Source organism: Plecotus auritus, assembly GCF_963455305.1.
Source record: "Plecotus auritus genome assembly, chromosome: 5".
NCBI classification, from domain to species: Eukaryota; Metazoa; Chordata; class Mammalia; order Chiroptera; family Vespertilionidae; genus Plecotus; species Plecotus auritus.
Window position 1 is genome coordinate 154,982,522 of NC_137776.1, and position 26,294 is coordinate 155,008,815.

The 26,294-nt window shown below is 41.5% G+C and overlaps 1 protein-coding gene across 8 annotated transcripts in view; it reads right to left on the minus strand.

Moving 5' to 3' along the window:
- Nucleotides 1–26,090, minus strand: part of UBAP2 (ubiquitin associated protein 2) — a 120,999-nt gene extending 94,909 nt beyond the window's left edge. For all 8 annotated transcript variants that reach the window (XM_080671232.1, XM_080671231.1, XM_080671227.1 and 5 more), the window contains exon 1: nt 26,008–26,090. The gene's annotated coding sequence lies outside the window, so the exon portion shown is untranslated. The remainder of the gene's footprint in view (nt 1–26,007) is intronic.
- Between the last annotated feature and the right edge of the window lie 204 nt (nt 26,091–26,294).

The window sequence follows — 26,294 nt, forward strand, 5'->3', positions numbered from 1 at the left end:
TGAACTGAAAATGGTTGCATTAACATCCACCTAAAGTTCTATTAATTCATAGTTGACTCTTAACTTTAAGACACAGAAAAACATAGTTAAAACTTTTTTCTAAAAACCATGTAACATCATACACCTCCCCCCCAAAAAAATGTAAGGGCACATTGGATCATTCTGAAAAGCTACAGAACACTTGTTGATAACATGCTGAGGAACTGTGAAGATTTTGGTGAAAGCACCATAGGACTTTATTTAAGAGAGTGTCACGTGTTATGAAGTGTCAGCATTGGAAGGTACCTCTAAAACCAGAAGGTTCACACAATGAAACCAAGTATCTCATCTACTGCATCAAATAAATTTATACTCCAGAAAAAGCAAAATGAATGTCTTTTTTCAAACAGAGTATCATCAATCCAGATTATATGAAACTAGAGGCCAGTGCATGAATTCGTGCACCAGTGGAGTCCCTCGACCTGGCCTGCAGGATCGGGCCAAAACCAGCTCTCCAACATCCCCTGAGGGTTCCCAGATTGTGAGAGGGTGCAGGCCAGGCCAAGGGACCCCACTGGTGCACGATTGGGACTAGGGAGGGATGCAGGATGTTTGCCAGCCAGGGAGGGACCGCAGGAGGGGTCCAGGGTGTGTCCAGCCCATCTTGCTCAGTCCCAATTGGCCGGACCCCAGCAGCAAGCTAACCTACCGGTCAGAGAGTCTGCCCCCTGGTGGTCAATGCACATCATAGTGACTGGTCAACCGGCTGACTGTCTGCCCCTGGTGGTCAGTGCACATCATAGCAAGCGGTTGAGCAGCCTCAGCATATCATTAGCATATTACACTTTGATTAGTTGAACGGACCACCAGGCAACCAGACCTTAGCATATTAGGCTTTTATTATATAAGGTAGTTCTTCAGCTCCAGACTCAATCACTAAAAGCAGAATATACAATTTATGTTCAAGAAGCAAGTCTCCACCAAGAATGATCAGAGAGAGGACCTGGCCAGGTAGCACAATTGGTATCCAGGTATGCAAAGGTTGTTGGTTCAATCCCTGGTCAGGGCACATAAACAAATGAATGTATAAATAAGTGGAACAACAAATCAACATCTGTCTATCTCTCTCAAATCAATTTTAAAAAAGAATGCCCAGAGATGCTGTTCACGCAGTACTAAAGCCAATGGTGCTGGGCCTATCTGGCAAGAACAGGTAGGTGGTCCTTCATCTATAAGAAGGACTTATTCACTCATTCCCAAAAGCCTAAAATCCAATAAGCAATAGTAAGAGCAAAAACATACTGTTCACTATGTGCCAGGCACCAATGAAGTGCTTTATTAGTATGTATAGTATAAGTCATTAACTTTCCCAACAACACTCTGAAGTACATACTACTATTATTTCCATTGTACAACAGAAAACCTAGACATACAGAGATTCACAGCTATTAGTTGGTAAAGCCAAGACTTACACCCAGCCATCTGACTCCACAGTCTATGCTCATACCCGCTATGCCAGGCTACAAGGCTAATTGTTCAATTACAGATATATAATAAGACTCCAACTTAGCTTCCTCTTCTTTAAGACCACCAAACTGCTGTTAGCATCACTGAATAGTTCATATCTGATGTGAAAGATCTGTCTCTGAGTCAGAAGTTCACCTAGCATCCCAGCCTTTAAGATACCCATAGGTGCTCCCTTTGGCTCTATGTTGTCATGTTTTTGTTACCAGTTCTGTTTTATTATTTTTATTTAACTTCCAAACTGTGTTCTTGCTTTTCCTAATAATAAAATACCCACAGCCCCTGCCTGTGTGGTTCAATGGCTGAGCATCGACCTATGAACCAGGAGGTCACAGTTTGATTCCTGATCAGGGCGCATAGACAGGTGCGAGCTCAATCCCCAGGAGGGGGTGTGCAGGAGACAGCCGATCAACGATTCTCATCATTGATGTTACTATCCCTCTCTTCCTCTCCTTTCCTCTCTGAAGTCAATTAAAAAAATACATATTTTTTTAAATAGCCATAAGTTGTACACCTGAAACTAAAAATATTGTATATATCAACTGTAACTGAAAAATATTTTCCTAAGAAAAGATAACAGAAAATACTCATTATTCTCATCCTTTTTCTGCAGAGAAAATTCACTTATTCATTCCTGCAGAGAACAGGATTTGTTTAGATTAAGAACCTCAACTGATTCTGGAGGCCCAAAGCAGCCAGCAAGAGGAAGTCTACCTCCCCAACCCGGAGAGAATTAGGCAGCTAGAGCGTCAAGGAACTCTATCTAGTGTGAGATTCGATTCCATGCAGCTCAACTGCTTGTGCCCTGCATGCCAGGAGCTGACCAAGCTGATACTTTTATTCTCCACAGCTGCTGAGAGCAGGGTCAGGACTCAAGCAGCTGGTGGACAAGGCTGAATTCCCCTATGCCCAGGATTGGCTGACAAGGAAACCACAATGTCATCTGCTATTCTGTATATATAATCTGCCCATGAAAAAGATGAGTGCTGGTGAACTCCTAAACATTACAAACATCAAAAATTATTTGGTATAGCCCTAACCGGTTTGGCTCAGTGGGTGGAGCGTCAGCCTGCGGACTGGGGGGTCCCAGGTTCAATTCCTGTCAGGGGCATGTGCCTTGGTTGCGGGCACATCCCCAGTGGGAGTTGTGCAAGAGGCAGCTGATCGATGTTTCTCTCTCATCGATGTTTCTGACTCTCTCTCTCCCTTCCTCTGTAAAAAAATCAATAAAATATAATTTTTAAAAAAATTATTTGGTATATTCACATTTCTTTCAGGTTAACTCAAGTCAGGAAGGAAATTTAATCGCCTATGGTGGCTTCCAGACATCTGTCCACTCCAACTCTGCTAATTTCTTGGCTCTAAACGCAGTCTTTTTCCAAAAACCCTAGCTCAGCAGCTACCTTATGATTCTTTGACCTTTTATCCCTTGAAAAGTATCTCATTATTCATGATCAGTCTTACCCCTTCTTCTAAAGTACTTTCTCTCTATCAAAAAAGTAAAATAGCCCCAGCCAGTTTGGCTCAGTGGATAGAGTGTCAGCCTGCGGACTAAAAAGTCCCAGGTTCGATTCCGGCCAAGGGCACATGCCCCGGTTGGAGGCTCGATCCCACCCAATAGAGGATGTGCAGGAGGCAGCCAATCAATGATTCTCTCTCATCATTGATGTTTCTCTCTCTCTATCTCCCTTCCTCTCTGAAATCAATAGAAATAAATTAATTAAATAATTAAATAAAAAGGGGGGGCCTAAGCTAGATAGCATTTCACAAGACCTATCAAATTATAGGAATACTGTACTTTATTTAGCTTACATTAATATAAGTACCCACCAAATAATACCAAGATGGCATCTTTATTAGAGGGTTACTACTTCATAGACAAGGACTAGTAAAGGGTCTGTTTTTAAATTTAAAGAAATGTTAAAAACTGACTAGCCAAATTAAAAAAGAATTTCTATAAATTACCCACTTACAATATAACATTGACTTCCTCATAAATCCAGTAATAATTCTTTTTTTTTTAAATATATTTTATTGATTTTTTACAGAGAGGAAGAAGGGAGAGGGATAGAGAGTTAGAAACATCAATGAGAGAGAAACATTGATCAGCTGCCTCCTGCACACCCCCTACTAGGGATGTGCCCGCAACCAAGGTACATGCCCTTGACTGGAATCGAACCCGGGGCCCTTCAGTCCGCAGGCCGACGCTCTATCCACTGAGCCAAACCGGTCAGGGCTTCCAGTAATAATTCTTGTTAAACAACGTCTCTTTGTTTTCTCTCTGCTTCTATCAAATTCTGCTTACCTTCCTATGTATTATTCTCTAGTCTTGCTCCTCCAGAATTTGTACCCACCCACATATACAGTGGTACAACTATAGCCTGCTTTTTGCTTTAACACTCCATTTCTGAAAACTTCTCAAGTTCCTCACAGGCTCTGGCAACAAGGAATTACAGGCATACCTTGGAGATATTGTGGTTTCAGCTCCAGACTACCATAATAAAGTGAGTAGTCATCTTTTTCTTTTTCTAGTGGAGGGTTTTGCCTTCCATTTGTAAAAAACACAATACCTGTGAAGCTCAATAAAACAAGATATGCCTGCACTGAATAATTATGCTATTATCTACTGCCATGTTCTGATCCTGTGGTGGCACAGTGGGCCCAAGGAACCAATAAAATAGTAAGAACAAGTTAGGAGAAGCCCAGAAAAACCACTACTTCCTGAAACACGAGAGTCTCAACCCTGGTTGTCAGCATATGCAATAGCTAACTGTACCATTCTATCCATGTCCAAATATAAAGTAACAATATCTCCAGAAACAAGAAAATCTCATCATAAGATAAAGACACTGGAAAAGAGGATCACCATCCTGGTTGCACAGCACAATCACTTGAGGAACTTCTGAAAAATGAAATCAGGTCCTATTAAAATCAGAAGAGGACCCAGACACCAAGAGTTTGTTTTGTTTTTTTGTTAATCCTCACCAGAGGATATTTTTCCCCATTGATTTTTCTAAAAGGAAAGTGAAAGTGAGGGGGAGAGACAGAGAGAAGCACTGATATGAGAGAGACACATTGGTTGGTTGCCTCCCACATGAGCCCCACCCAGGGGCTGGGGATCAAGACAGCAAATGAGATACTTGCTCTTGACCAGGAACTGAACTAAGGCCCTTCAGTCTGAAGGCCTACACTCTAACCACTGAGCAAAACTGGCCAGAGCACCACCAATAGTTTTTAAAAGTTCTCCAACCAGCCCTGGCCAATGTGGCTCAGTTGGTTGAGCATCATCCCATGAACCAAGAGGTCACTGATTCAAATCCTGGTCAGGGCACATGCGCCAGTTGCAGGCTGGATCCCCAGAGGGGGCATGCAGCAGGCAGTCAATCAATGTTTCTATCTCACTGATGTTTCTCTCTCTGTGTCATATCAATAAAAACACAAATTAAAAAAAAAAAAAAAGTTCTCCAAGCAGTTCCTAAAAGTTAAACATAGAGTTACCATATAACCAAGCAATTTCACTCCTAGGTACATACCCAAGAGAAATAAAAACATGTTCACCCACAAAGGTGCAGATGAATGTTCATAGCAGCATTACTCATAATAGCTAATAGAAAAAACCACCCAAGCATCATAGTGGCTGCCAGGGGCTACTAGGAGGAGAGAATGGACAGTGATTGATAATGAGAACCGGTCATAAATGAAAATTCTCAAGATCACACCAGACTTACTGAATCAGAACTTCTGTTTAAACAATACATGATTTACAATAAGGTTTGAAAATCACTGTCCTCAAAGAACCTTAGATGAAAATTTTGATCCTGTATAGTTCAAACGGAAAGGTGAGAAAGTTGCAAAAAGCATTTCACCTTCATTATTTTACCCAGGTAATAGTCATTATACAAAATTAAAAAAAAAAAAAAAAAAAAACCACCTGAGAAGTGAAAGAAAATAAAACCTATATAGTTTCACTGCCAAAAAAAAAAACAAAAAACACTGCATCAATGTGATCCACTGGAAATGGCTGTGCCATGCTTTATCACTGAACATTAAAATTTACAAATTCAGCCAAAACCGGTATGGCTCAGTGGATAGAGCGTCGGCCTGCGGACTGAAGGGTCCCAAGTTCGATTCCGGTCAAGGGCATGTAACTTGGTTGCGGGCACATCCCCAGTAGGAGGTGTGCAAGAGGCAGCTGATCGATGTTTCTCTCTCATCGATGTTTCTAACTCTCTATCCCTCTTCCTTCCTCTCTGTAAAAATCCAATAAAATATATTAAAAAAAAAAATTACAAATTCAGTGCTCGCTTCGGCAGCACATATACTAAAAATTTACAAATTCAGTGATAACCTTGCTTTTATGTAAAAGCAAGGTGGCATTATAGCACCTCAATTATCAAGTTCAGCTGAGGAATCAAACATTATCTATAATAATAAAAGAATATGCTAATTAGACCAGACAGCCGGACTACCTTCCAGATGAAGCCAGGGCTGCGAAGGCTGAGGAAGCCGCCAAGGCTGTGAGGGCCAAGTCCCTTGCACGAATTTCGTGCATCGGGCCTCTAGTGGGAATATAAAAGAAAACTCTTTGAGGCCAACATGCTTTTTGTTCCAACCCTTATTAATATAAATGTTTTCTAAAATGTGACACATACTTCTCTTCTTTGGCAAATACAATAAAATAAAACTGATTTAACTTTTTCTGATTCTACATCAGTTACTGTAACCATTGGTGGATGTGGGAAATTAGTCTGAATCATACTAATTCCAAGATGTACCTAGGACTTGCATTCCTACATAAATTCATCACATCACTGTTTCTTTCTTGTCCATGGTCTTTTTCTCAAAAGTGGCAGCATTTACGTATCCACATGACTTCTGGCAGCATAGTATGGCTACTTTCCAAAACAAATTTCTGAACCCAAGGTCAATGCAGTCTTTCAAGTTCTTTACTTGTCATCTATTTTAAATATCATCTGCATTGTATTTAATCACTGTCATTTTTTTTTAATATATATTTTATTGATTTTTTACAGAGAGGAAGGAAGAGGGATAGATAGTCAGAAACATCAATGAGAGAGAAACATCGATCAGCTGCCTCCTGCACACCTCCTACTGGGGATGTGCCCGCAACCAAGTCACATGCCCCTGACCGGAATCGAACCTGGGACCTTTCAGTCCGCAGGCCAACGCTCTATCCACTGAGCCAAACCGGTTTTGGCAATCACTGTCATTTTTGAGGGAAGAGGATTCCATCCCAAGCCTTACAGAGTAAGCCCTCAAACATTTTTTTATTTTCAGCAGGTGGCAGAATGATTTCTATGTTAGCTAGAGTGATTAAAATAATCTTATCCAACCCGCAATCATCCACCAATATTAGCATGCACTTTATCAGGCACCAGAAGAAAAAGCAAGGGAGAGAAATGAAAATAAAGAAGATTTATGCCCTACCCAGTTTGGCTCACTGGATAGAGCATCAGCCTGTGGACTGAAGGATCCCGGGTTTGATTCTGGTCAAGGGCATGCACCTCGATTGCAGGCTCCTCCCCAGCCTGGCCCTAGTTGGGGCATGTGCAGGAGGCAACCAATCGATGTGTTTCTCTCACATCAATATTTCTGTCTTTCCCTTTCTCTTCCACTCTCTCTAAAAATCAATGGAGCCGAAACCGGTTTGGCTCAGTGGATAGAGCGTCGGCCTGCAGACTGAAGGGTCCCGGGTTCGATTCCGGTCAAGGGCATGTACCTTGGTTGCGGGCACATCCCCGGTGGGAGGTGTGCAGGAGGCAGCTGATCAATGTTTCTCTCTCATCGATGTTTCTAGCTCTCTATCCCTCTACCTTCCTCTCTGTAAACTATCAATAAAATATATATTAAATAAAAAAAAGTATTTAAAAATCAATGGAAAAATAAAAAGACTTATTTCATGGATATTAACAAAAAGTGATAAATTGCCAACAAAATGTCCCCATCTCAAATTCCCCTATTCTATTCCTAAATCCTAGTTTAATGTGTCTCTTTCCCAACCATGTTCACTTACATTAGTCCCTCACCTACACTCTTTTGAGGGAATCAAGTAAAGTCTGAGTCATCAGAACAGGATAAATTCAATGCCAACATTAGCCTTAGTCTGTGATAAAGACTGAGACATATTTTTATAAATTTTTGTCTTCCCACCCTCACTCCCATTCGCGCCCCCCCCCCCCTTTTTCCAGCTCTGCATCCATCAGAGCAAAATTAACTTCTCACTGGTTGCTCTGTCCCAAAGCCTTCATAGAAAAGGGAATAAAAGCAAGAAGTCAACATTCTTCCTTTTGCTTCTTCACTCTTCCTAAGACCCAGTCAGAAAAGGGAAGGAAGGTGTCAAACTATAGGCAAATGCCTCACCATTCATAGGATCACAAGTTCAATAGGCCAAATCTTTCTTTTATTCAAGTCATATTGATCACAACCAGTCACAATCAGAGATTCTTGATACTAGGCCAAAAAACATTATCCAAATCATGTCAGTTTAACTGTTGCTTCTTTATTTTCAAGCACAAAAAAGCAATTAACAATAGTTAAAACAGGTAAAATCTCCAACCTCCAAGGTGTGAAAAAAACTTCAGAAAATATCTCTTGCCCTGACTGGTTTGGCTCAGTGGATAGAGCATCAGCCTGCGGACTGAAGGGTCCCAGGTTCGATTCCGGTCAGGGGCATGTACCTTGGTTGCGGGCACATCCCGGGGGGTGGGGGGGTGTGTGTGTGCAAGAGGCAGCTGATCGATGTTTCTCTCTCATCGATGTTTCTAACTCTCTGTCCCTCTCCCTTTCTCTCTGTAAAAAATCAATAAAATATATTTAAAAAAAAAAAAAAATATCTCTTATACACACCACTTAAAATGTTACCTACTTAGCCCTGGCCAGGTGACTCAGGTGGTTAGAACATTGTGGAGATAAGCCAAGGTTGCAGTTTCAATCCCTGGTCAGTCAGGGCACATACAAGAAGCAACCAATGAATACATAAATGAGTGGGGGGGGGGGGGGAAATCAATGTAAATTTTAAGTCCTACTTTTTAAAAAAATACTATCAACCTAGCCCAGCCATGGGCAAACTACAGCCCGCGGGCCGGATCCGGCCCGTTCGGCTGTTCTATCCGGCCCGTGGAGCCGTAAGAGCGGAGGGTTCTCTTGCTCTCCCCTCCGCTCCTTCACCAGCAGCAGTGTTAACATGGCAACGTCGGGAAACACGGCCACAGCTCCTTTTTCTGAGTGGGCAGATTTATATCCGCCCATTCAGTAGAAGGAACAACCTCTCAATCTTCCAGAGGCTCCTTGTAATGCCCGCGGACGCGTCCCCCGACATCACCCTGGGAATGCGTAGACATGTTATCGTGGTGATGTAGGGAGACACGCCCCTGGAGAGCACAGTATCAGAGCATTAGCTAAAAAGGAGACCAACAACACTGTTCCCACTGAAGTTGATGTTTTAAAGACCAAAAACCTTTCAACCCAGTCTACATTGCCATCTACATCTACGTCCCGGGCATAATTTGGAAGTTGCACTAAAGAAAATGTTTAACTTACTGTTTACACATTTTGTTCTTTTCTATTTGTTTTAGTTTTAAATTATTTTATTATATTTATGTTTAATTTGAAAGGCTTTTGTACCTTTCCTTTGTTAGGCAATTTTATTTGGCCTTTGCCATCTTCAATATAAGGTATGTTATTGTGCTATGATTCCTCCATTTTTTGAAGTTTCAAATTATAATAATTAGTGTTTACATTCTTCTTGTTAAAATGTTTGAAATGAGTAAAACTATTGAAATAAAAAAAAAAACCGTACACTTTTATGTAATGATGTTTACTTTGAATTTATATTAGTTCACACAAACACTCCATCCATGCTTTTGTTCCGGCCCTCCGGTCCAGTTTAAGAACCCATTGTGGCCCTCGAGTCAAAAAGTTTGCCCACCCCTGCCCTAGCCTGATTGACTCAGTGGATAAAGCACTGGCCCACGGACTGAAGGGTGCTGGGTTAGATTCCAGTCAAGGGCACATACCTCAGTTGCAAGCTTGATCACCGGCCCTGGTCAGGAGGCAACCAAATCTATGGCGCGCGCGCTCTCTTTCGCTCTCTCTAACCCTCCCTTCTATTCTCGCTCTCTCTTAAAAAAGTCAATGGAAAAATATCCTCAGTGAGGATTAATAAAACCAAAAAAAATGCTACAGACTTCATCTCACATTAATTTGTTATCTTGGTTTTGTGGTAAATTGGCATCTCTGCTATCCACTCTAATATAGTAAATTGGATATTACTCCTAAAAAGCGATCAAATCCCAACTATTCTTTCATAACCGATAAAACTTTACAAACTTTCAATTCTTGCTAAAGACAGATGACCTAAAATGTTTCAGGTTATTTTCATTTTTCATATCTCTGCATGAACCATTTGCTTCTCAATTGTTACAATACACAAATATTTCACAACTGATTTATAAAGGCTCAGTGTATCTCTTATTAAGCTTTTCCAAGATAGCTATATCATGTCTAGCTATTACTATAAACCAAAAATAGAAATGCTGATTTTTTAAAAGTACTTCAGACCCATAGTTTTTCATTACAGTTCTTTAACTTTCCTTGTGATTCCATGATATAAAATCTTAGTATTTTTAAGCATATTTAATTCTAATGACATACTTATTACTGTTTCACTCATGCAAAGAACAACTTTTTAAAAAACATAGTCATGTAATCCATTTAAACAATGACATACCTATCACTTATGGACCAGGGTCAATTTTCATTCAAATACCAAATATAAAATTACTTAATAAGTAAATCTCCTACCACTATTGAGAAAATATCCCATGCCCTTTTCCTTCCTACAAGCATGTGTATAGAAACCTGCTCAACTATTCTCTACATCCAAACTAATCTCAAAAACAAAGGCTTAGAACAATTAACAATTACCTTCAAAGAACTCTTGGAAACTGCATGTAGACTGTGTAAACAATGAACACTTAAATTGTATTTTTCAAAAAGAATACACTTACTGCCCAGCCAGCGTGGCTCAGTGGTTGAACATCGACCTATGAACCAGGAAGTCATGGTTCAATGGTTTGATTCCCAGTCAGGGCACATGCCCAGGGCACATGCCCAGGCTGTGGACTCAATCCCCAGTAGGGGGTGTGCAGGAGGCAGCCCATCAATGATCCTCTCTCATCATTGATGTTTCTCTCTCTCTCCCTCTCCCTTTCTCTCTGAAATCAATAAAAATATATTTTAAAAGAAAGAAAACCAAGATCAAGAATACACTTACTTCCTCCTCCATTTCCTCACTAAATATCCACTTAACTTTCAGTCTGGTTTCCATCACCCTATCACTCCAACAGTAAGAAAAAAATGCTATTTCCCCAAGTCACCACTGACCTCCTCCTAATTTGGGAGAATGGCAAATCTCCTACATCTGTCTTCTGTTCTCATTCTTTCATCTGTCTCTGGCATTCAACACACTTTCTTCATTTGGCTTTTCAGACACTACACCATCCTGATTTTCTGGGCTCAAATCCTCAGCAGCAGCACATCCTTCTACTCCTGAAACATAAAATTGTTAACTTCTTTATCACGTTTCTCCCTTCCTACAGAAATGTTACTACTGGTATCATCCAACTTCAAAGGAAAAGCTAAAAACCTTATCTTTCTCCAGAAACTCAGCCCACATCTGCCTACTAGATACCTACACCTATAATGAAATTCATCCAAAAAAAACCTCATTTGAAAACTTCCAAAATTTTCCAAGTGACCAATATATTCAAATGTTTCATAGCTCAAAACCTTTAAGCCATTCTTTTAATGTTACCATTTCTTTTTTTCTTTTTTTTAATTGATTTTAGAGAGGAAGGGAGAGGGAGAGAGAGATAGAAACATCAATGATGAGAGAGAATCATTGCCTGGCTGCCTCCTGCATGCCCCCTACTGGGGATCAAGCCCGCAACCCAGGCATGTGCCCTTGGCTGGAATCAAACCTTCAGTACACAGGTCGACGCTCTATACATTGAGCCAAACCAGCTAGGGCTAATGTTACCATTTCTTAACACGCACATTTGTCATAAAGGATTTAAGGCATTAGATCTGTCTTCCTTTACATTCTCCCTGCCATCAATTCAGTATAGGTATCTGAATTAAGGGTCATTGTACCAAAGCCACCTCCTTCTCGTCTTTTAGGAGTAAGTTTGGTAACCCTTGTCCAGTACTAGTTTTGAGATGTGAATACGTCACATATATAACCCAGCAGTTATAAGGTATCTTTATTAACTACTGTATCAATAATTGCCTCCTCTCTGGTTCACTGAAACTTCATGCCCTTATTTACCTATCTGAACTATGTAAATTGTGAAACTGATGCCAAAGTGGGACTGTTATTCTTCTAGAATACTGCTAAAATCCATCAACAAACCATAAATGCCTCGATAAAATACAGCTCTTTTTAATATATATATATATATATATATATTTTATTGATTTCAGAGAGGAAGGGAGAGGGAGGGATAGAAACATCAATGATGAGAATCATTGATCAGCTGCCTCCTGCACGCCCCCTACTGGGGATCAAGCCTGCAACCAGGGCATGACCGGGAATCGAACCCGGAACTCTTCACTCCGAAAGCTGCCACTCCAGCTAGGGCAAAATACAGCTATTTCTTTCTGATCCCTACACTTTGGTTCAATTTGGCCCTGCCTTACTCCCAAATTGCACCTGCTCTTGTGCCTCCACCTTCCACCAGCATGTTTTCTCAACAGCATACCGAACATACCCCCCGTTACTCATTTTCTGTCCCTCAATGTAAAGAGCAATTACTTGATGTCCATAGTAACTGTGGCATTTTAGGGACACTTAACAATACACTAAATAGTGCTACTTAACAGCAGCTTGAGTTCTTAAGTGTAATTTTGTAGCTTTCCGTCTTGCTTCTCTATCAATTGTCACTTCTTAGTGTTGTAGGCCTGACCTCCTCATATGATGCACCTAAATTGACAGAGGACTTAGAGACCAACTCACCATACTGATTAGAACAGCTAAGAAAATCAGAATGAAAAACTAAAGGTAGGTTTGTTTTTTAACTGCAATCAAGTTCAACCAAACCTCTGACTAAACCCCAATATATAAAATAGATAAAAGTGGCCTCAATTATAGAAATGGGCCTAGTGCAACCTAGCACAGAAAGAAATTCAAGGGCCCCATCTGCATATCCATCCCCCTTTCCCACCCAGTGCAAAATCCCAGCCTTATATACCACAAATGTGGACACTGTTTGACTTATCAGCTAGAACTTGACTGTATTCCCAGATAGCAATATTTCAGATAGTTAAGGTATTGTGATTAAGAGCACAGGTTTGGAAATCACACAGACCTGAGTTCCCTAAATTACTAGATTAGATAACCCTGATCAAGTACTTGACTCTTTCTCAAGTGTGTGTGGAGTACTAAACAAGATAATTTACCTCAAGTGCTTAGCCAAGATCCTAATAGCTACCATAAATGGTAGGAACTATAAGATTAACATACTCTGACCACTTTTTTCCAATGCTGTTTATTATAAAATATTACCTATTCCAATCAATTTAAATGACTTTACTGAGGTATAGTGAATACCATAAAGTTCACTTTTTAAGTGTACAGTTCAATGATTTTTAGCACTTACTAATTTGTACACCCTCTGGCCAACTATCACTCCAATAAAACCTTTTGTAACACTGGTCGTTTCTTTGTCCCGCAGATGGCTAGCTAGACTATCAGAGTATATAAACTAGTTTGTCATGTGCTTGCTACATCCCATTACAGGGTGAAATGAGATAAGCATTACAATTAAATAGCTCAAATAATCTCTAAAAAAAAAAATGCAAGCTCTTCTGTGATAATAAAATAGTAAATGGCCTATATTAACTAACAAGGCTGGTATGGCTCCGTGGTTGTGTCCACCTATGGGCCGAGAGGTCTCAGTTCAGTTCCCCAAGTTTCTGGAAGGGTATAGGTTGAGCTATCCCGGGAAAGGGGGGAGGAGGGGAGGAGGTTATCAGTGATTATCTTTCACCACTGATATTTCTATATTTCTATCTCTATCTCTCCCCCCCTTCCCTTCCTCTCTGAAATCAATAAAAATATATTTTATTTAAAAATAAAAAGGTTTTTATTCCTTAACTACCATCTAGATTTTTTCTAAAAATACACGGGTTTTTTTTTTCCCCGCCATCACCTCAGCACTCCAAATCACAAGGAATTTAAAATAAAGAATCGCCCGCCCTAGCCGGTTTGGCTCACTGGATAGAGCCGTGGTCGGCAAACTGTGGCTCGCGAGCCACATGCGGCTCTTTGGCCCCGAGTGTGGCTCTTCCACAAAATACCACAGCCTGGGCGAGTCTATTTTGAAGAAGTGGCGTTAGAAGAAGTTTAAGTTTAAAAAATTTGGCTCTCAAAAGAAATTTCAATCGTTGTACTGTTGATATTTGGCTCTTTTGACTAATGAGTTTGCCGACCACTGGTAGAGCATTGGCCTGTGGACTGAAGGTCCCAGGTTTCGGGCTCAATCCCCAGTGGGGAGTGTGCAGGAGGCAGCCAATCAATGATTCTCTTTCATCATGTTTCTATCTCTCTCTCTCTCTCCCTCTCCCTTCCTCTCTGAAATCAATAAAGATATATTTTTTTAAAAAATGCCCTAACCTGTATGGCTCAGTGGATAGAGAGCGTTGGCCTGTGGACTGAAGGGTCCCAGGTTCGATTCCGGTCAAGGGCAAGTACCTTGGTTGCAGGCACATCCCCAGTGGGGGATGTGCAGGAGGCAGCTGAGTGATGTTTCTCTTCCATGGATGTTTCTAACTCTCTATCCCTCTCCCTTCCTCTCTGTAAAAAATCAATTAAATATATTTTAAAAATAAAATTTAAATATTAAAAAAAATATCGCCCTAGCTCAGTGGTCGGCAAACTACGGCTCGCGAGCCACATGCGGCTCTTTGGCCCCTTGAGTGTGGCTCTTCCACAAAATACCACGTGCGGGCGTGCACATACAGTGCAATTGAAACTCTGCGCAGAAGTCGGTTTTCAGCTCTCAAAAGAAATTTCAATCGTTGTACTGTTGATATTTGGCTCTGTTGACTAATGAGTTTGCCGACCACTGCCCTAGCTGGTTTGGCTCAGTGGATAGAGCGTCAGCCTTTGGACTAAAGGGTCCCAGGTTCAATTCCAGTCAAGGGCATATGCCCGTGTTGTGGTTTTGATCCCTGGTGGGGGGCTTGCAGAAGGTGGCCAATCAATGATTCTCTCTCATCATTGATGTTTCTGTCTCTCCCTCTCCTTCCTCTCAGAAATAAATAAAAATATCTTTTTAAAAAATAAAAATAAAATCAAAGGTAATAAAGAAGCTGAATTTTCAAAAGGCCATCTGGTCTCCAGTAATTCAAAGAAGCATTTCACTAAGTAATCAATATTATGCCAGGAAATTTCTAGTAAAAATAAAATGAGATCTTGATTGGAGGAAAACATTTGAGACATTCAGTAAGTTACTATAGCCCTAGCCAATCTGGTTCAATGAATAGAGCATCGGCCCATGGACTGAAGGATTCCAGGTTCAATTCTGGTCAAGGGTGTGTGCCTTGGTTGCAGGTTGCAGGCTCTCACATTGATGGTTCTCTCTTTGTCTCTCCCCCTCCCTTCCACTCTGTCCAAAAATCAATGGAAAATATATCCTTGCGTGAGGATTAACAATAACAAAAAAAAACAGCAAATTCAAAGTGTGTTAAGTCATTTAAATCCTTACCCTAGGATATTTTATTCCATTGATTTTTCATTATTGATTACATTATTCATCTGTATTTGTAACATCTAACAGTTGCTAACAAGTTTCAACAATGAATCTTTGTTCAAGTGAACACCTGTACAGTATATATTAACAAAAAAGAAAAAAACTATCACTCAGACCTAATCTGAATTAACTTACATTCTAAGCATTTTACAAAAATAAAATGCCCTGAGAATATGCTATTTAAAGTTTTTAATATATTTTTATTGATTTCAGAGAGGAAGGAAGAGGGAGAGACAGACAGAAACATCAATGATGAGAGAGAATCATCTATCAGCCGCCTCCTTGCAAGCCCCCCACCGGGGATTGAGCCCACAACCTGGGCATGCACCCCTGATCGGAATCGAACCTGGGACCCTTCAGTTAGTTCACAGGCCGATGCTCTATCCACTGAGCCAAACGGGCTAGGGCAACTATTTAAAGTTTTTATTAATGTAATAGCTTGGCCACATTCTCACACATCAAAAGGATCATTAATCGGTGCTTCAAAACTGATAGAAGGGGTGTGCACAGCAGTTAACTGGATACATAGAATATTTTTAGTCTTTCCAACATCCCAAGAAAGTTACACTTACCCTAAAATAAATTACAATATACTCAACAATGGCAAGAAGTATCTGAACTAAGTAATAGCAGTAGTTATGCATTACTTATCAGATCGTCTAACTGGCAATTACATCTGAAAAAATAATTATTTAAGACATGGATTATCATTCAATTCTGTACTTCAGTGACAATGCATAGAGTGAATCAGAAACCCTGATTGGACAGGAAGGGAGACTAAAAAAGGACATTTTGTAAACAATTGGGAAAATCTGAATGTGAACTTATACCAAATGTAATTATAGGTATTATAAATTATATATTATTAAATAAAAAATTCATTTTCCTAGGTGTGATAATGTTATGTGGTTATTTGTAAGAGAAGCTCTTTATTATAAACAGATGCTTACTAAGGAAACATTTGGGCATAAATAAGATGTTTGCACTTTACTTTTAATTTACTTAACCTTAAAAGATAACATGTGTTGCCAAAACCGGTTTGGCTCAGTGGATAGAGCGTTGGCCTGCGGACTCAAGGGTCCCGGGTTCGATTCCGGTCAAGGGCATGTACCTTGGTTGCGGGCACATCCCCAGTGGGAGGTGTGCAGGAGGCAGCTGGTCGATGTTTCTCTCTCATCGATGTTTCTAACTCTCTAACCCTCTCCCTTACTCTCTGTGAAATATCAATAAAATATATTTTTTTTTAAAAAAGATAACATGTGTAGTATAGAGAAAAGTCAATGTGTCAAAATGTTAAGTAGGTATACATGTGGTCCCTATTATACTCTTTCAGCTTGTATAGATTTGAAAATCTTAAAAAGTTGGAGGAAACCAGCCCTGGCCAGTAGCTGAGTTGGTTTGAGCATCCTCCTGATATGCCAAAGTTGGGGTTTCGATCCCCAGCCAGAACACATACAAGAAGCAACCAATCCTTTCTAATAAAGAGGGAACATGCTAATTGACCATCACTCCATCACAAAGATGGCTGCACCCACAGCTGAGGCCAAGTTCCCATATGGAGTCTTAACCAGCAATCAGCAGGGACCTGAGGCTACACCCTCCCCCGCTCCCGTGGGGCTTGACAGGGGATCTCAGGCCACGCCCCCCTGCCCCAGCGCCAGGCCAGGAGACCTGAGGCTGCGCCCCCCTGCCTGGCTGGGCTTGATAGGGGACCTCAAGGTGCACCCTCAGTGCTGGGTTGGGGGAACTCAGGCTGCACCCCCTCCCAGTGGGGCTTGACGGGGGACCTGAGGCTGCGCCCACCCTGCTGGTGGGGCTTGACGGGAGACCTGAGGTTGCGCCCCCCTCCTGGTGCTGGGCCGGGGGACCTGAGGCTGTGCCCCCCCACCTGGCAGGGCTTGACGGGGGACCTCAGGCCATGCCCACCATCCAGTGGGACTTGACAGGGGATCTCAAGCTGTGTCCCCCACCTGGCAGGGCTTGACAGAGGACCTCAAGGCACGCCTCCCCCCCCCCCGCCCCAGTCTGGGCTGAGGGACCTCAGGCCACGCCCCCCGTCCTGGCGCGGGGCCAGGGGACCTGAGGCTACACCCCCTGCTGGGCAGGGCTTAACAAGGGTGGGACTGGCTGGGTCTGGATCTAGCCCAATGGGGGTGGGGGCTGGCCGGGTCTGGGTCTCACGCGATTTTGAGGTGCATGTGGGTGGACAGGGACTTGACTCTGGGTCCCCTGGTGAGCCCCAGACTCTGACAGGAGGAAGGTTTTCATATACATTTTACTAATTTTCTTTCATCTCTGACACTTCTATTATAGAGAAAGGGCAAATAGGAATATTAAATTATTTCCTCTAATTAATCCCCTTTTAATGTGCACAAATTTTGTGCACCGGGTCACTAGTGTATACATAAATATGTGGAACAACAAATCAATGTTTCTTTCCCTTTCTCTCTCCTCTGTAAAATCAAATTTTTTTTAAAAGTTGGAGGAGCCATAGCTGGTTTGACTCAGTGAATAGAACATCAACCTGCAGACTGAAGGGTCTTGGGTTCGATTCTGGTCAAGGGCACATGCCCAGGTTGCAGGCTCAATCCCCAGTAGGGGGCATGCGGGAGGCAGCCGATCAATGATTCTCTCTCATCACTGATGTTTCTCTCTCTCCCTCTCCCTTCCTCTCTGAAATCAATAAAAAAATATATTTTTAAAAAACCTGGAGGAAACCAAATAGAAAAAAAATCAAAACTGCAAAAAGGACAGAAAAACAATAAAGATCAGGAAAGAAGAAGACTATGATGCAGAAATATATCTAAAATATCCATAATTATAATAAATGTGAATGATCTTCATGCTCCAATTAAAGGAGAAGCTGGCAGGTTGCATTAACAAAGTAAAATGCAGCTGTGTGGTATACATAAAAGATGTATCTAAAACATCCCACTAGAATTGGCTAAAACTAAATATTAAAGCATTATCAAATGTTGGCAAGGATGTGCGACTCTTAACTATTCAGTCTTGAAAATTAAGTTCCAATGTCTAAGGTATCCACTATATGTATGAATTAAACTTCTTCCCTAGACTTCTAGGATGATACCAGTTATGTAACACCTTCAAGAGAACTAAAAGTCACTCAATATTCTGTGTTCTGATGAGAAGCCTAATTAAGAATGACTATACAACACTATGGGAAACAGTTTGGGATTACCTAGTAAAGTTACACATATCCCACACACAGCCCCAAATTTCCATTCCCAATTATATATATAATCCTGAGAAATCTGTTTTGGTGGGAGAGAGAGCGTGCAAATGTTCACAAGGAGACAACTATAATCTGTAATCACACACACACTTGGAAATGAGACAAACATCCATCCTATATAATAAAGATGTAATATGCAAATGGTCATTACACCGTGAAGTGTAACGACCAGATCATGGATCAGCAGGAGGGTGGGGCAGTGAGCTACAAGCGGGCAGCAGAGAGCTACAGGAGGGGGCAGGGCAGCAAGCTATGAAAGCGGGGGGGGGGGGGGGGGGGGGGCGGGGGAGCTACAGGAGGGCAGGGCAGCAGGCAGAGTGTTACTGGAAGGCGGCAGTGAGCTACTGGCAAGCTACTGGCGCACGGATTCATGCGCAGGGCTACTAGTCACAATATAATAGGATGTGGCATATCCTTACAATGAACTACTATACTACTTAAAGTGATTGCTAGCTGTAAGAATCAACTATGGATGAATCTAAAACATTTAAGAGTGAAATAATAAAAATAAAAATAAAACATGAGCCATAACCGGTTTGGCTCAGTGGATAGAGCGTCGGCCTGCGGACTGAGGGGTCCGAGGTTCGATTCCGGTCAAGGGCACATACCTTGGTTGTGGGCACATCCCCGGTGGGGGGTGTGCAAGAGGCAGCTGATCGATGTTTCTCTCTCATCCACGTTTCTAACTCTCTATCCCTCTCTCTTCCTCTCTGTAAAAAACCAATAAAATGTATTTTTTAAAAAAATAATAATAAAACATGTAAGCCCTAGGCAGTTTGGCTCAGTGGAGAGAGCATCAGCCTGGGGACTGAAGGGTCCCAGGTTCGATTCTGGCCAAGGGCACATGCCTGGGTTGCGGGCTTGATCCCCAGTAGGGGGCGTGCAGGAGGCAGCCAATCAGTGATTCTCTCTCATCATTGATGTTTCTATCTCTCTCTCCCTCTCCCTTCCTCTCTAAAATCAATAAAAGTGTATTTTTTTAAAAAGAATGGATATTCTAAAAAATAAATAAATAAAACATGTAAGAGTGGAAGTATCAGAAGAATCATAAAATTCCCTTTTATCAAGATTGAAAATGGGCAATATACACTATATACGGTTTATGGACATATACATATATGATATAAAAATAATTCTAAAAAATCATAAACCCAAAATGTAGAGTAATGGTTACCTCTGGAAAAGAGGGAAAGTAATGCCTTGGGAGACGGCATACACGAGGAGGATAGGAGCTTTTAGGTAGCTGTAATGTTTTCCTTCTAATGGTTGGTCATTTTATTGTTGTTTTTTTGAAAAGTCTACATATGCTTTTATACCGCATATATCTTCTTCTCTGACTTTTTAAAAATTATATACTTTATGTAAAAAAAAGAGCAAGAATTTATACTAAAATGTTAAGCCAATAGTTATTTTTACTTTTTTTCCCCCCTAAACTTTCTTAAATGTATTTTGTTAGGTAAAATAGTTTCAGCCAACGTGACCCAAAAACCTACTCTAGCCCTACAAGTGTGGCTCAGTAGTTGAGCTTCAACCTATGAACCAGGAGGTCACAGTTCAATTCTAGTCAGGTCCATGTTTCGGGCTAGATCCCGGGAGGGGGTGTGTAGGAGGGGGGGTGTGTAGGAGGCAGTAACCAATGATTCTCTCTCATCATTGATGTTTCTATCTCTCCCTTCTACTCTGAAATCAATGAAAATATTTTTTAAAATAAATTTTTAGCCGAAACCGGTTTGGCTCAGTGGATAGAGCATCGGCCTGCGGACTGAAAGGTCCCAGGTTCGATTCCGGTCAAGGGCACGTACCTTGGTTGCGGGCACATCCCCAGTGGGAGGTGTGCAGGAGGCAGCTGATCGATGTCTCTCTCATCGATGTTTCTAACTCTCTATCCCTCTCCCTTCCTCTCTGTAAAAAATCAATAAAATATATTTAAAAAATAAATAAATAAAAATAAATAAATAAATTTTTAAAAACCTACTCTAAATTGGAAATTGGTAAATTAATTTGAGAAAAGGGGGGGCGCTATTGGTTTGGTCTATAAAAACAATTTAAACGTAAGTTTATCTATCAATCCTAACGCTATTCTTTTTTTTTTTTTCTAAACCCTATTTCAGTTAAATTTGTATTTTTTTAAGCCCATTTATCTCCTTTAATGATTTGCCAATGCCAAACACTGTTATCAAATGAAAAATCTCACCCTTCAAAGAACAGACATTCAAGTTGGGTAGACACACACACAATACAGACAGCACTATACACCTTGCCCCAAGCCCATGTGGTTGCAAAGTTATCTTTTTTTTCATCTGCTTGCTTGGGAAGCAGCATATTATGGTGGCAAGTAGAATAAAAACGCCTACAATCTCCTAGTTGAGATAGTGTTGAGAGAGTGTTTTTATATGGGATGAAGGGACAGAATAAGGCAAGAAAAGAGAATGGAGAGAAAAAGAGAAAGAAAAATAAAAGAGAAAGGAGGAAGGGATAGAATAAGAGAAAGCGGAGGAGAAAGGCATCATTAACACGAAGCAAATTTGAGCTTCCAAAAGTCTTCATAGGCATAATATCTAGGAGTGATTTGATGAGAAAATTGAGATTACATGTAAAAAAATTTGAGTATCGCCCTGGCTGGGTAGCTCAGTTAGTTAGAGTGCCCTCCCAATGAGCCACGGTTGCGGTTTGATACCCGGCCAGGGCACATACAAGAATCAACCACTGAATGCAAAATAAGTAGAACAAGTTGATGTTTCTCTCTCTCTAAAAATCAGTAAGATGAAATAAAAAATTTAAGTATCATACTAAGTATTAATGGATTATGTATGTACATGTAACTTTCAGTAAGAAATGAGAAAGTTCCTATGTGACATCTTACAGGTTAATAGTAACACCATAATAGCAAGAAAAAAGTTACAGCAACAGGTGTAAAACCAAATGAAATACTTTCCTTTATTTATCTTTGAAAATATTCTCATAACAGCCCTGACCGGTTTGGCTCAGTGGATAGAGCATCAGCCTGCAGACTGAAGGGTCCGAGGTTCGATTCCAGTCAAGGGCATGTACCTGGGTTGCGGGCACATCCCCAGTAGGGGGTGTGCAAGAGGCAGCTGATCAATGTTTCTCTCTCATTGATGTTTCTAACTCTCTATCCCTCTCCCTTCCTCTCTGTAAAAAAATCAATAAAATATATTAAAAAAAAAAAAAGAAAATATTCTCATAACATAAATTTTTAAAGTTTTAGACCCAATCAAATATATGTTCTATTACCTTTAGAGTTCCAAATGAAGAAAACCAAGCAACAAATTCCCAACAACTTTTAAAAGTAGAGTGCACTGCCTAGTCGTAAATAAAACACCTACTCCTTAATCCAAGCCGAATTTCATAAATTAATTCCACAGAGTTAACTGGGTTCCAATTCAATGTACTTCATAACACCAGTGTGAAAATGAGTTTCCTGAAAATTGAAATTCACTCTACGTCAGGCAGAAATTCACATACCTGGCCTGAAAATCCATGGGAAGAAATTTCAAAACTAAAATATACTTTCTTTAAAAAGTACAGGAATGCAGCATCTTTGAATAAAAAGTCAAGAAAACAACATCACCACCAAACCAGTATGATATGAAATGCTGAAAGGTATTCTTTAAGAAGAGGAAGAAGAAAAAAGAGAAAAATTATGAACAACAAATACATATCTATCAACAAGTGAACCTAAAAATCAAGTGAATTAAAAATCTGAGGAACAGAATAAACTGGTGAATATAATAGAATCAGGGGCATAGAAAGGGAGTGGACTGATAATTCTCAGGGGGAAAGGGATATGGGAGGTGCAAGAAGAGACTGGACAAAAATCGTACACCTATGGATGAGGACAGTGTGGGGGGGAGGTAAGGGCAAAGGGTGGGGTGGGAACCGGGTGGAGGGGAGCTATGGGGGGAAAAAGGAGAAACAATTGTAATAATCTGAACAATAAAGATTTATTAAATTGAAAAAAAAAGAAAAAAAAGATAATGGTCATGATAAATACCATATGATTTCACTTATATGTGGAATCTAAGAAAAAAAACAAAGCAGAAACAAATTAATGGCACTAGACATGCTGAGAAAATCACTTCATAAGGTATATAAATTCTAATTACTATATAATATTGTATGCTACTTGCAATTAAAAATAAATATTTAAAAAATGTTTAAGATGAGAAAAAAAAGGGGAAATATCAGCATATGCAGTATGCATTATAATTGTCTAAACAAAACTGATTTGGTTCTTGAACTTAAAAAGGAAAAAAAAAAGATTCTATTCCTACATATTTGAAAGTTGGGTCAAGTTACTTCAAAACCTACCACAGGCTTACTTGGTGATATTGCCTATAAATCTTCCCTCTTTCTGCCTCCAAGTTAAATCCCCACTCTCTTTTTCTGAGGGTGGGGTGAAAAGAAAAAAAACAGCTGCTTCTAAGATATATCATCGATTCACCACCTCATCAGTCAACACCACAGGTGCCATTACACTCAACTTTTAAAGGACACTCCATTTACTCAAATTAAGACCTCTGAGCTAACGGGTATTTGCTGACCTACAGGATACCTCACAAAGAAAAATAAGGTAGATGTTTAAGAGCAAAGGAACTTCAGTCTGTGAATTTACACAGACAGCTTCTTTTTTTTTTTTTTAATATATTTTGTTGGTATTTTACAGAGAGGAAAGGAGAGGGATAGAAAGCTAGAATCATCGATCAGCTGCCTCCTGCATACCCCCCACTGGGGATGTGCCCGCAACCAAGGTACATGCCCTTGACCGGAATCGAACCCGGGACCCTTCAGTCCACAGGCCGACGCTCTATCCACTGAGCCAAACCGGTTTCGGCCAGACAGCTTCTTTTGAGTAGGTATTAATCCTTCACAATACACTTACACCAAAAAGGAAGTGTCTTATAACAAAACAAAAAAAATCTTAAAGTCATCATTTTTAAAAAGGTCTAGAAAATCAACACTTCAAGACGAACCCTTATAGCCCTAGCCGGTTTTGCACAGTGGCTAGAGCGTTGGCCTCGGACTGAAGGTTCCCGAGTTCGATTCAGGTTGGGGGCACATGCCTGGGTTGTGGGCTCGATCCCCAGTGGAGGGCATGCAAAAGGCAGCTGATCAATGATTCTCTCCCATTATTGATGTTTCTATCTCTATCTCCCTCTTCCTTCCTCTCTAAAATCAATAAAAATATACTTAAAAAGACTAACCCTTACAAAGTAAAGGCTTCACTTCAGACCAGTTCAAATCTTCAAGATTGCTTTATATTTTCTACATGTAGTTTATACTTAAGGCAGTAGAGGATATTAACTAGTTCCTATCAAGACACAGCGTATACTGAAGTAAACCTATTCTTCTTCATGTTCTACTACCATTTCTTTCCAAACAATAAAAGTCACTCAGGCTAATAACCATGAGACACTCTGGTGAGCAGTGCACTGGCTGCACCAGTTACCAGGAAAGGGAAGCAGAGGTGTTATTGTTCCAGCCTTATCCTAAAGGCAGCTCCAAGTGACTACTGCTGGTCCAGCCCACATTTAAAGACAGAGAGGCCAGAAGAAACCAGAGCGGCAGGAAACAGGCAGGAGAGGCAATTAACACAAACCTTTCCCATGGCCTCATTCCCATGCCACCATTTCCAGCCACATTTCAATCTTAACACAAATCCCCCTTCTCTGAATTGTTTCTTAATTATTGAGGGTCAGAGGCAACAAGGAAGCAAAAAGAGGAAATCAGAGCTGTGGGAAACAAGCAGGATAGGGGGAGAAATCTCATTTCACATGTGAACTAGCTGTAAAGGGGAAGGGAAGATTAGGAGGAACTCACTAAGCTAGCAGAAGACGAGTATGGGAAACTAATCATTTCTGCCTAATGATAGATAAGGGAAGCCTTCACAGCACTGGGAGGACAGCCCAAGCCAAGGGGTCCTTGCAGGAAGGCAAGAGATGTGGTGTACTGGAAGACCCTACAGGGGTCCTCAAACTGCGGCCCGCCATTTATCCCGCCCGCTGGGTGCCGCTGCCTGTCCTGCTTAGCAGCCGATTCGTCCCGGGCCTGCAGTGCGCATAGAATTTGTTCATAGTTTTTTTTTTTAAACTATAGTCCGGCCCTCCAATGGTCTGAGGGACAGTGAACTGGCCCCCTGTTTAAAAAGTTTGAGGACCCCTGCAAAGACAGTGAAATTTATTCCCCTTCCTGAGACAGACAGGAACCAACCCAATCTAGGCACCTAATGCCTAGGACATAGGAGCTCTTAGGTATTATGTCCATTTTCCAACCACCTTTTATTAGACAAACTGACACACAAAAAAGAATGTACATCTCATGGCAAAAAGTGAGGAACCCACTACTCGCATACCTCTTGGTTTAAAAAGTACTATCATAATAGAAAATATAAAAGATCTGGTTTCACGAAAAAACTTTAATTATATGCCCTTCAAATAAGATGATCTTTGGATACCTTATGTAGACCTTAAAAAGCTCTCAGTTGTTAGCACACACAGGTGCCGAAGAAGACAGTAACCCTAAATACTGGCAGACAATATATGTTGGATATAAGTAGAAACACTATCCAACGGAGGTGGTAGTAAACTACAGGATTATGTCTAACAGGAAATAACAGGAATGATGATGGCATCAACTCAGGGAAAACAAGGACAAGGAGCCAGAGTGGTGGCACTTGAGATGCCTGGGCAATTAATTAGATTGAAAGCCCACGGGGAAAGGTGGGGCAGCCAAGTGAGAAAGTGATTCAGAGGCAAAAAAGATGTAATGCATTAAGGCATTTTTGATATTATAACAGAAAGCGCTTTAGTTTACAAAGCGCCAACAGGAACTGGGACTGAGAAAACTGAGTCCCAGGAGACTGTCACCAAAGCCTTCCAGAATGAAAAGGAGTAGAGTTTAACTATGCCTCCGAGTAAGCCGGGAAAGGCTAGAGAGCGCAGAAGTTGAGCTCTAAGAGGTCCAGTCCCAGGACTAGCGAGCGACAGTCGCGAAAACGGAAAGATGGTCAAGATGGGAAGCGTCAGCGTGGTGCGGGAGCTCCAGAGGACAGGAAGAGACTCAGGTAGGAGGAAAAAACCACACCCTCCAGGGCAGAAACCTTAAGGGGGGAGGGGAATGAGCCCCCTGAGGCTGGGTGGGGCCGGGCCGACCGGGACCCGGGTAGGCAGGAAGCAGCGCGGGGCAACAGGATGGGAAGAGGAAGGAGGACGCCCGGGCCTGGACATACTGAGGACGCTTGAAGCCGACGAAGGAAGCTCGGCCCGGTCCTCACGGGAGGGCACTGGGGCAGGATAAACGGGACTAAAGAAAAGAAGACCTGAACTCAACGCTAAAAAGCGCAATGAAGGGCCTGGAACTGGGAAGGAGAGAGAGAGAGAGAGAGAGGGTGCCAATTACCGCTGCTGTTCTCGCTGGACTCGGCACCCGCCGCCGCCGCCGCTGCCGCCGCTCGTTACCTGCCAATGTGCCTCTTACAAAGCGGCGGCGGCAGCAAAGGCAGCGCGTCTCGTCACGTGACCTCTACGTCACGGGCGAAGGAGGAGTCACCACGCGCCGCTCACCAGCCCGCGGGTGGAGTGCATCGCTTCTTCTGCGGCCCCCAACACCACCCGGGGAAGGTCCACAGCGCCGAGGCCAGGGGAGGCGCGGGGATGGAGCACATAAGGGAAATTTTACAGGAGTTA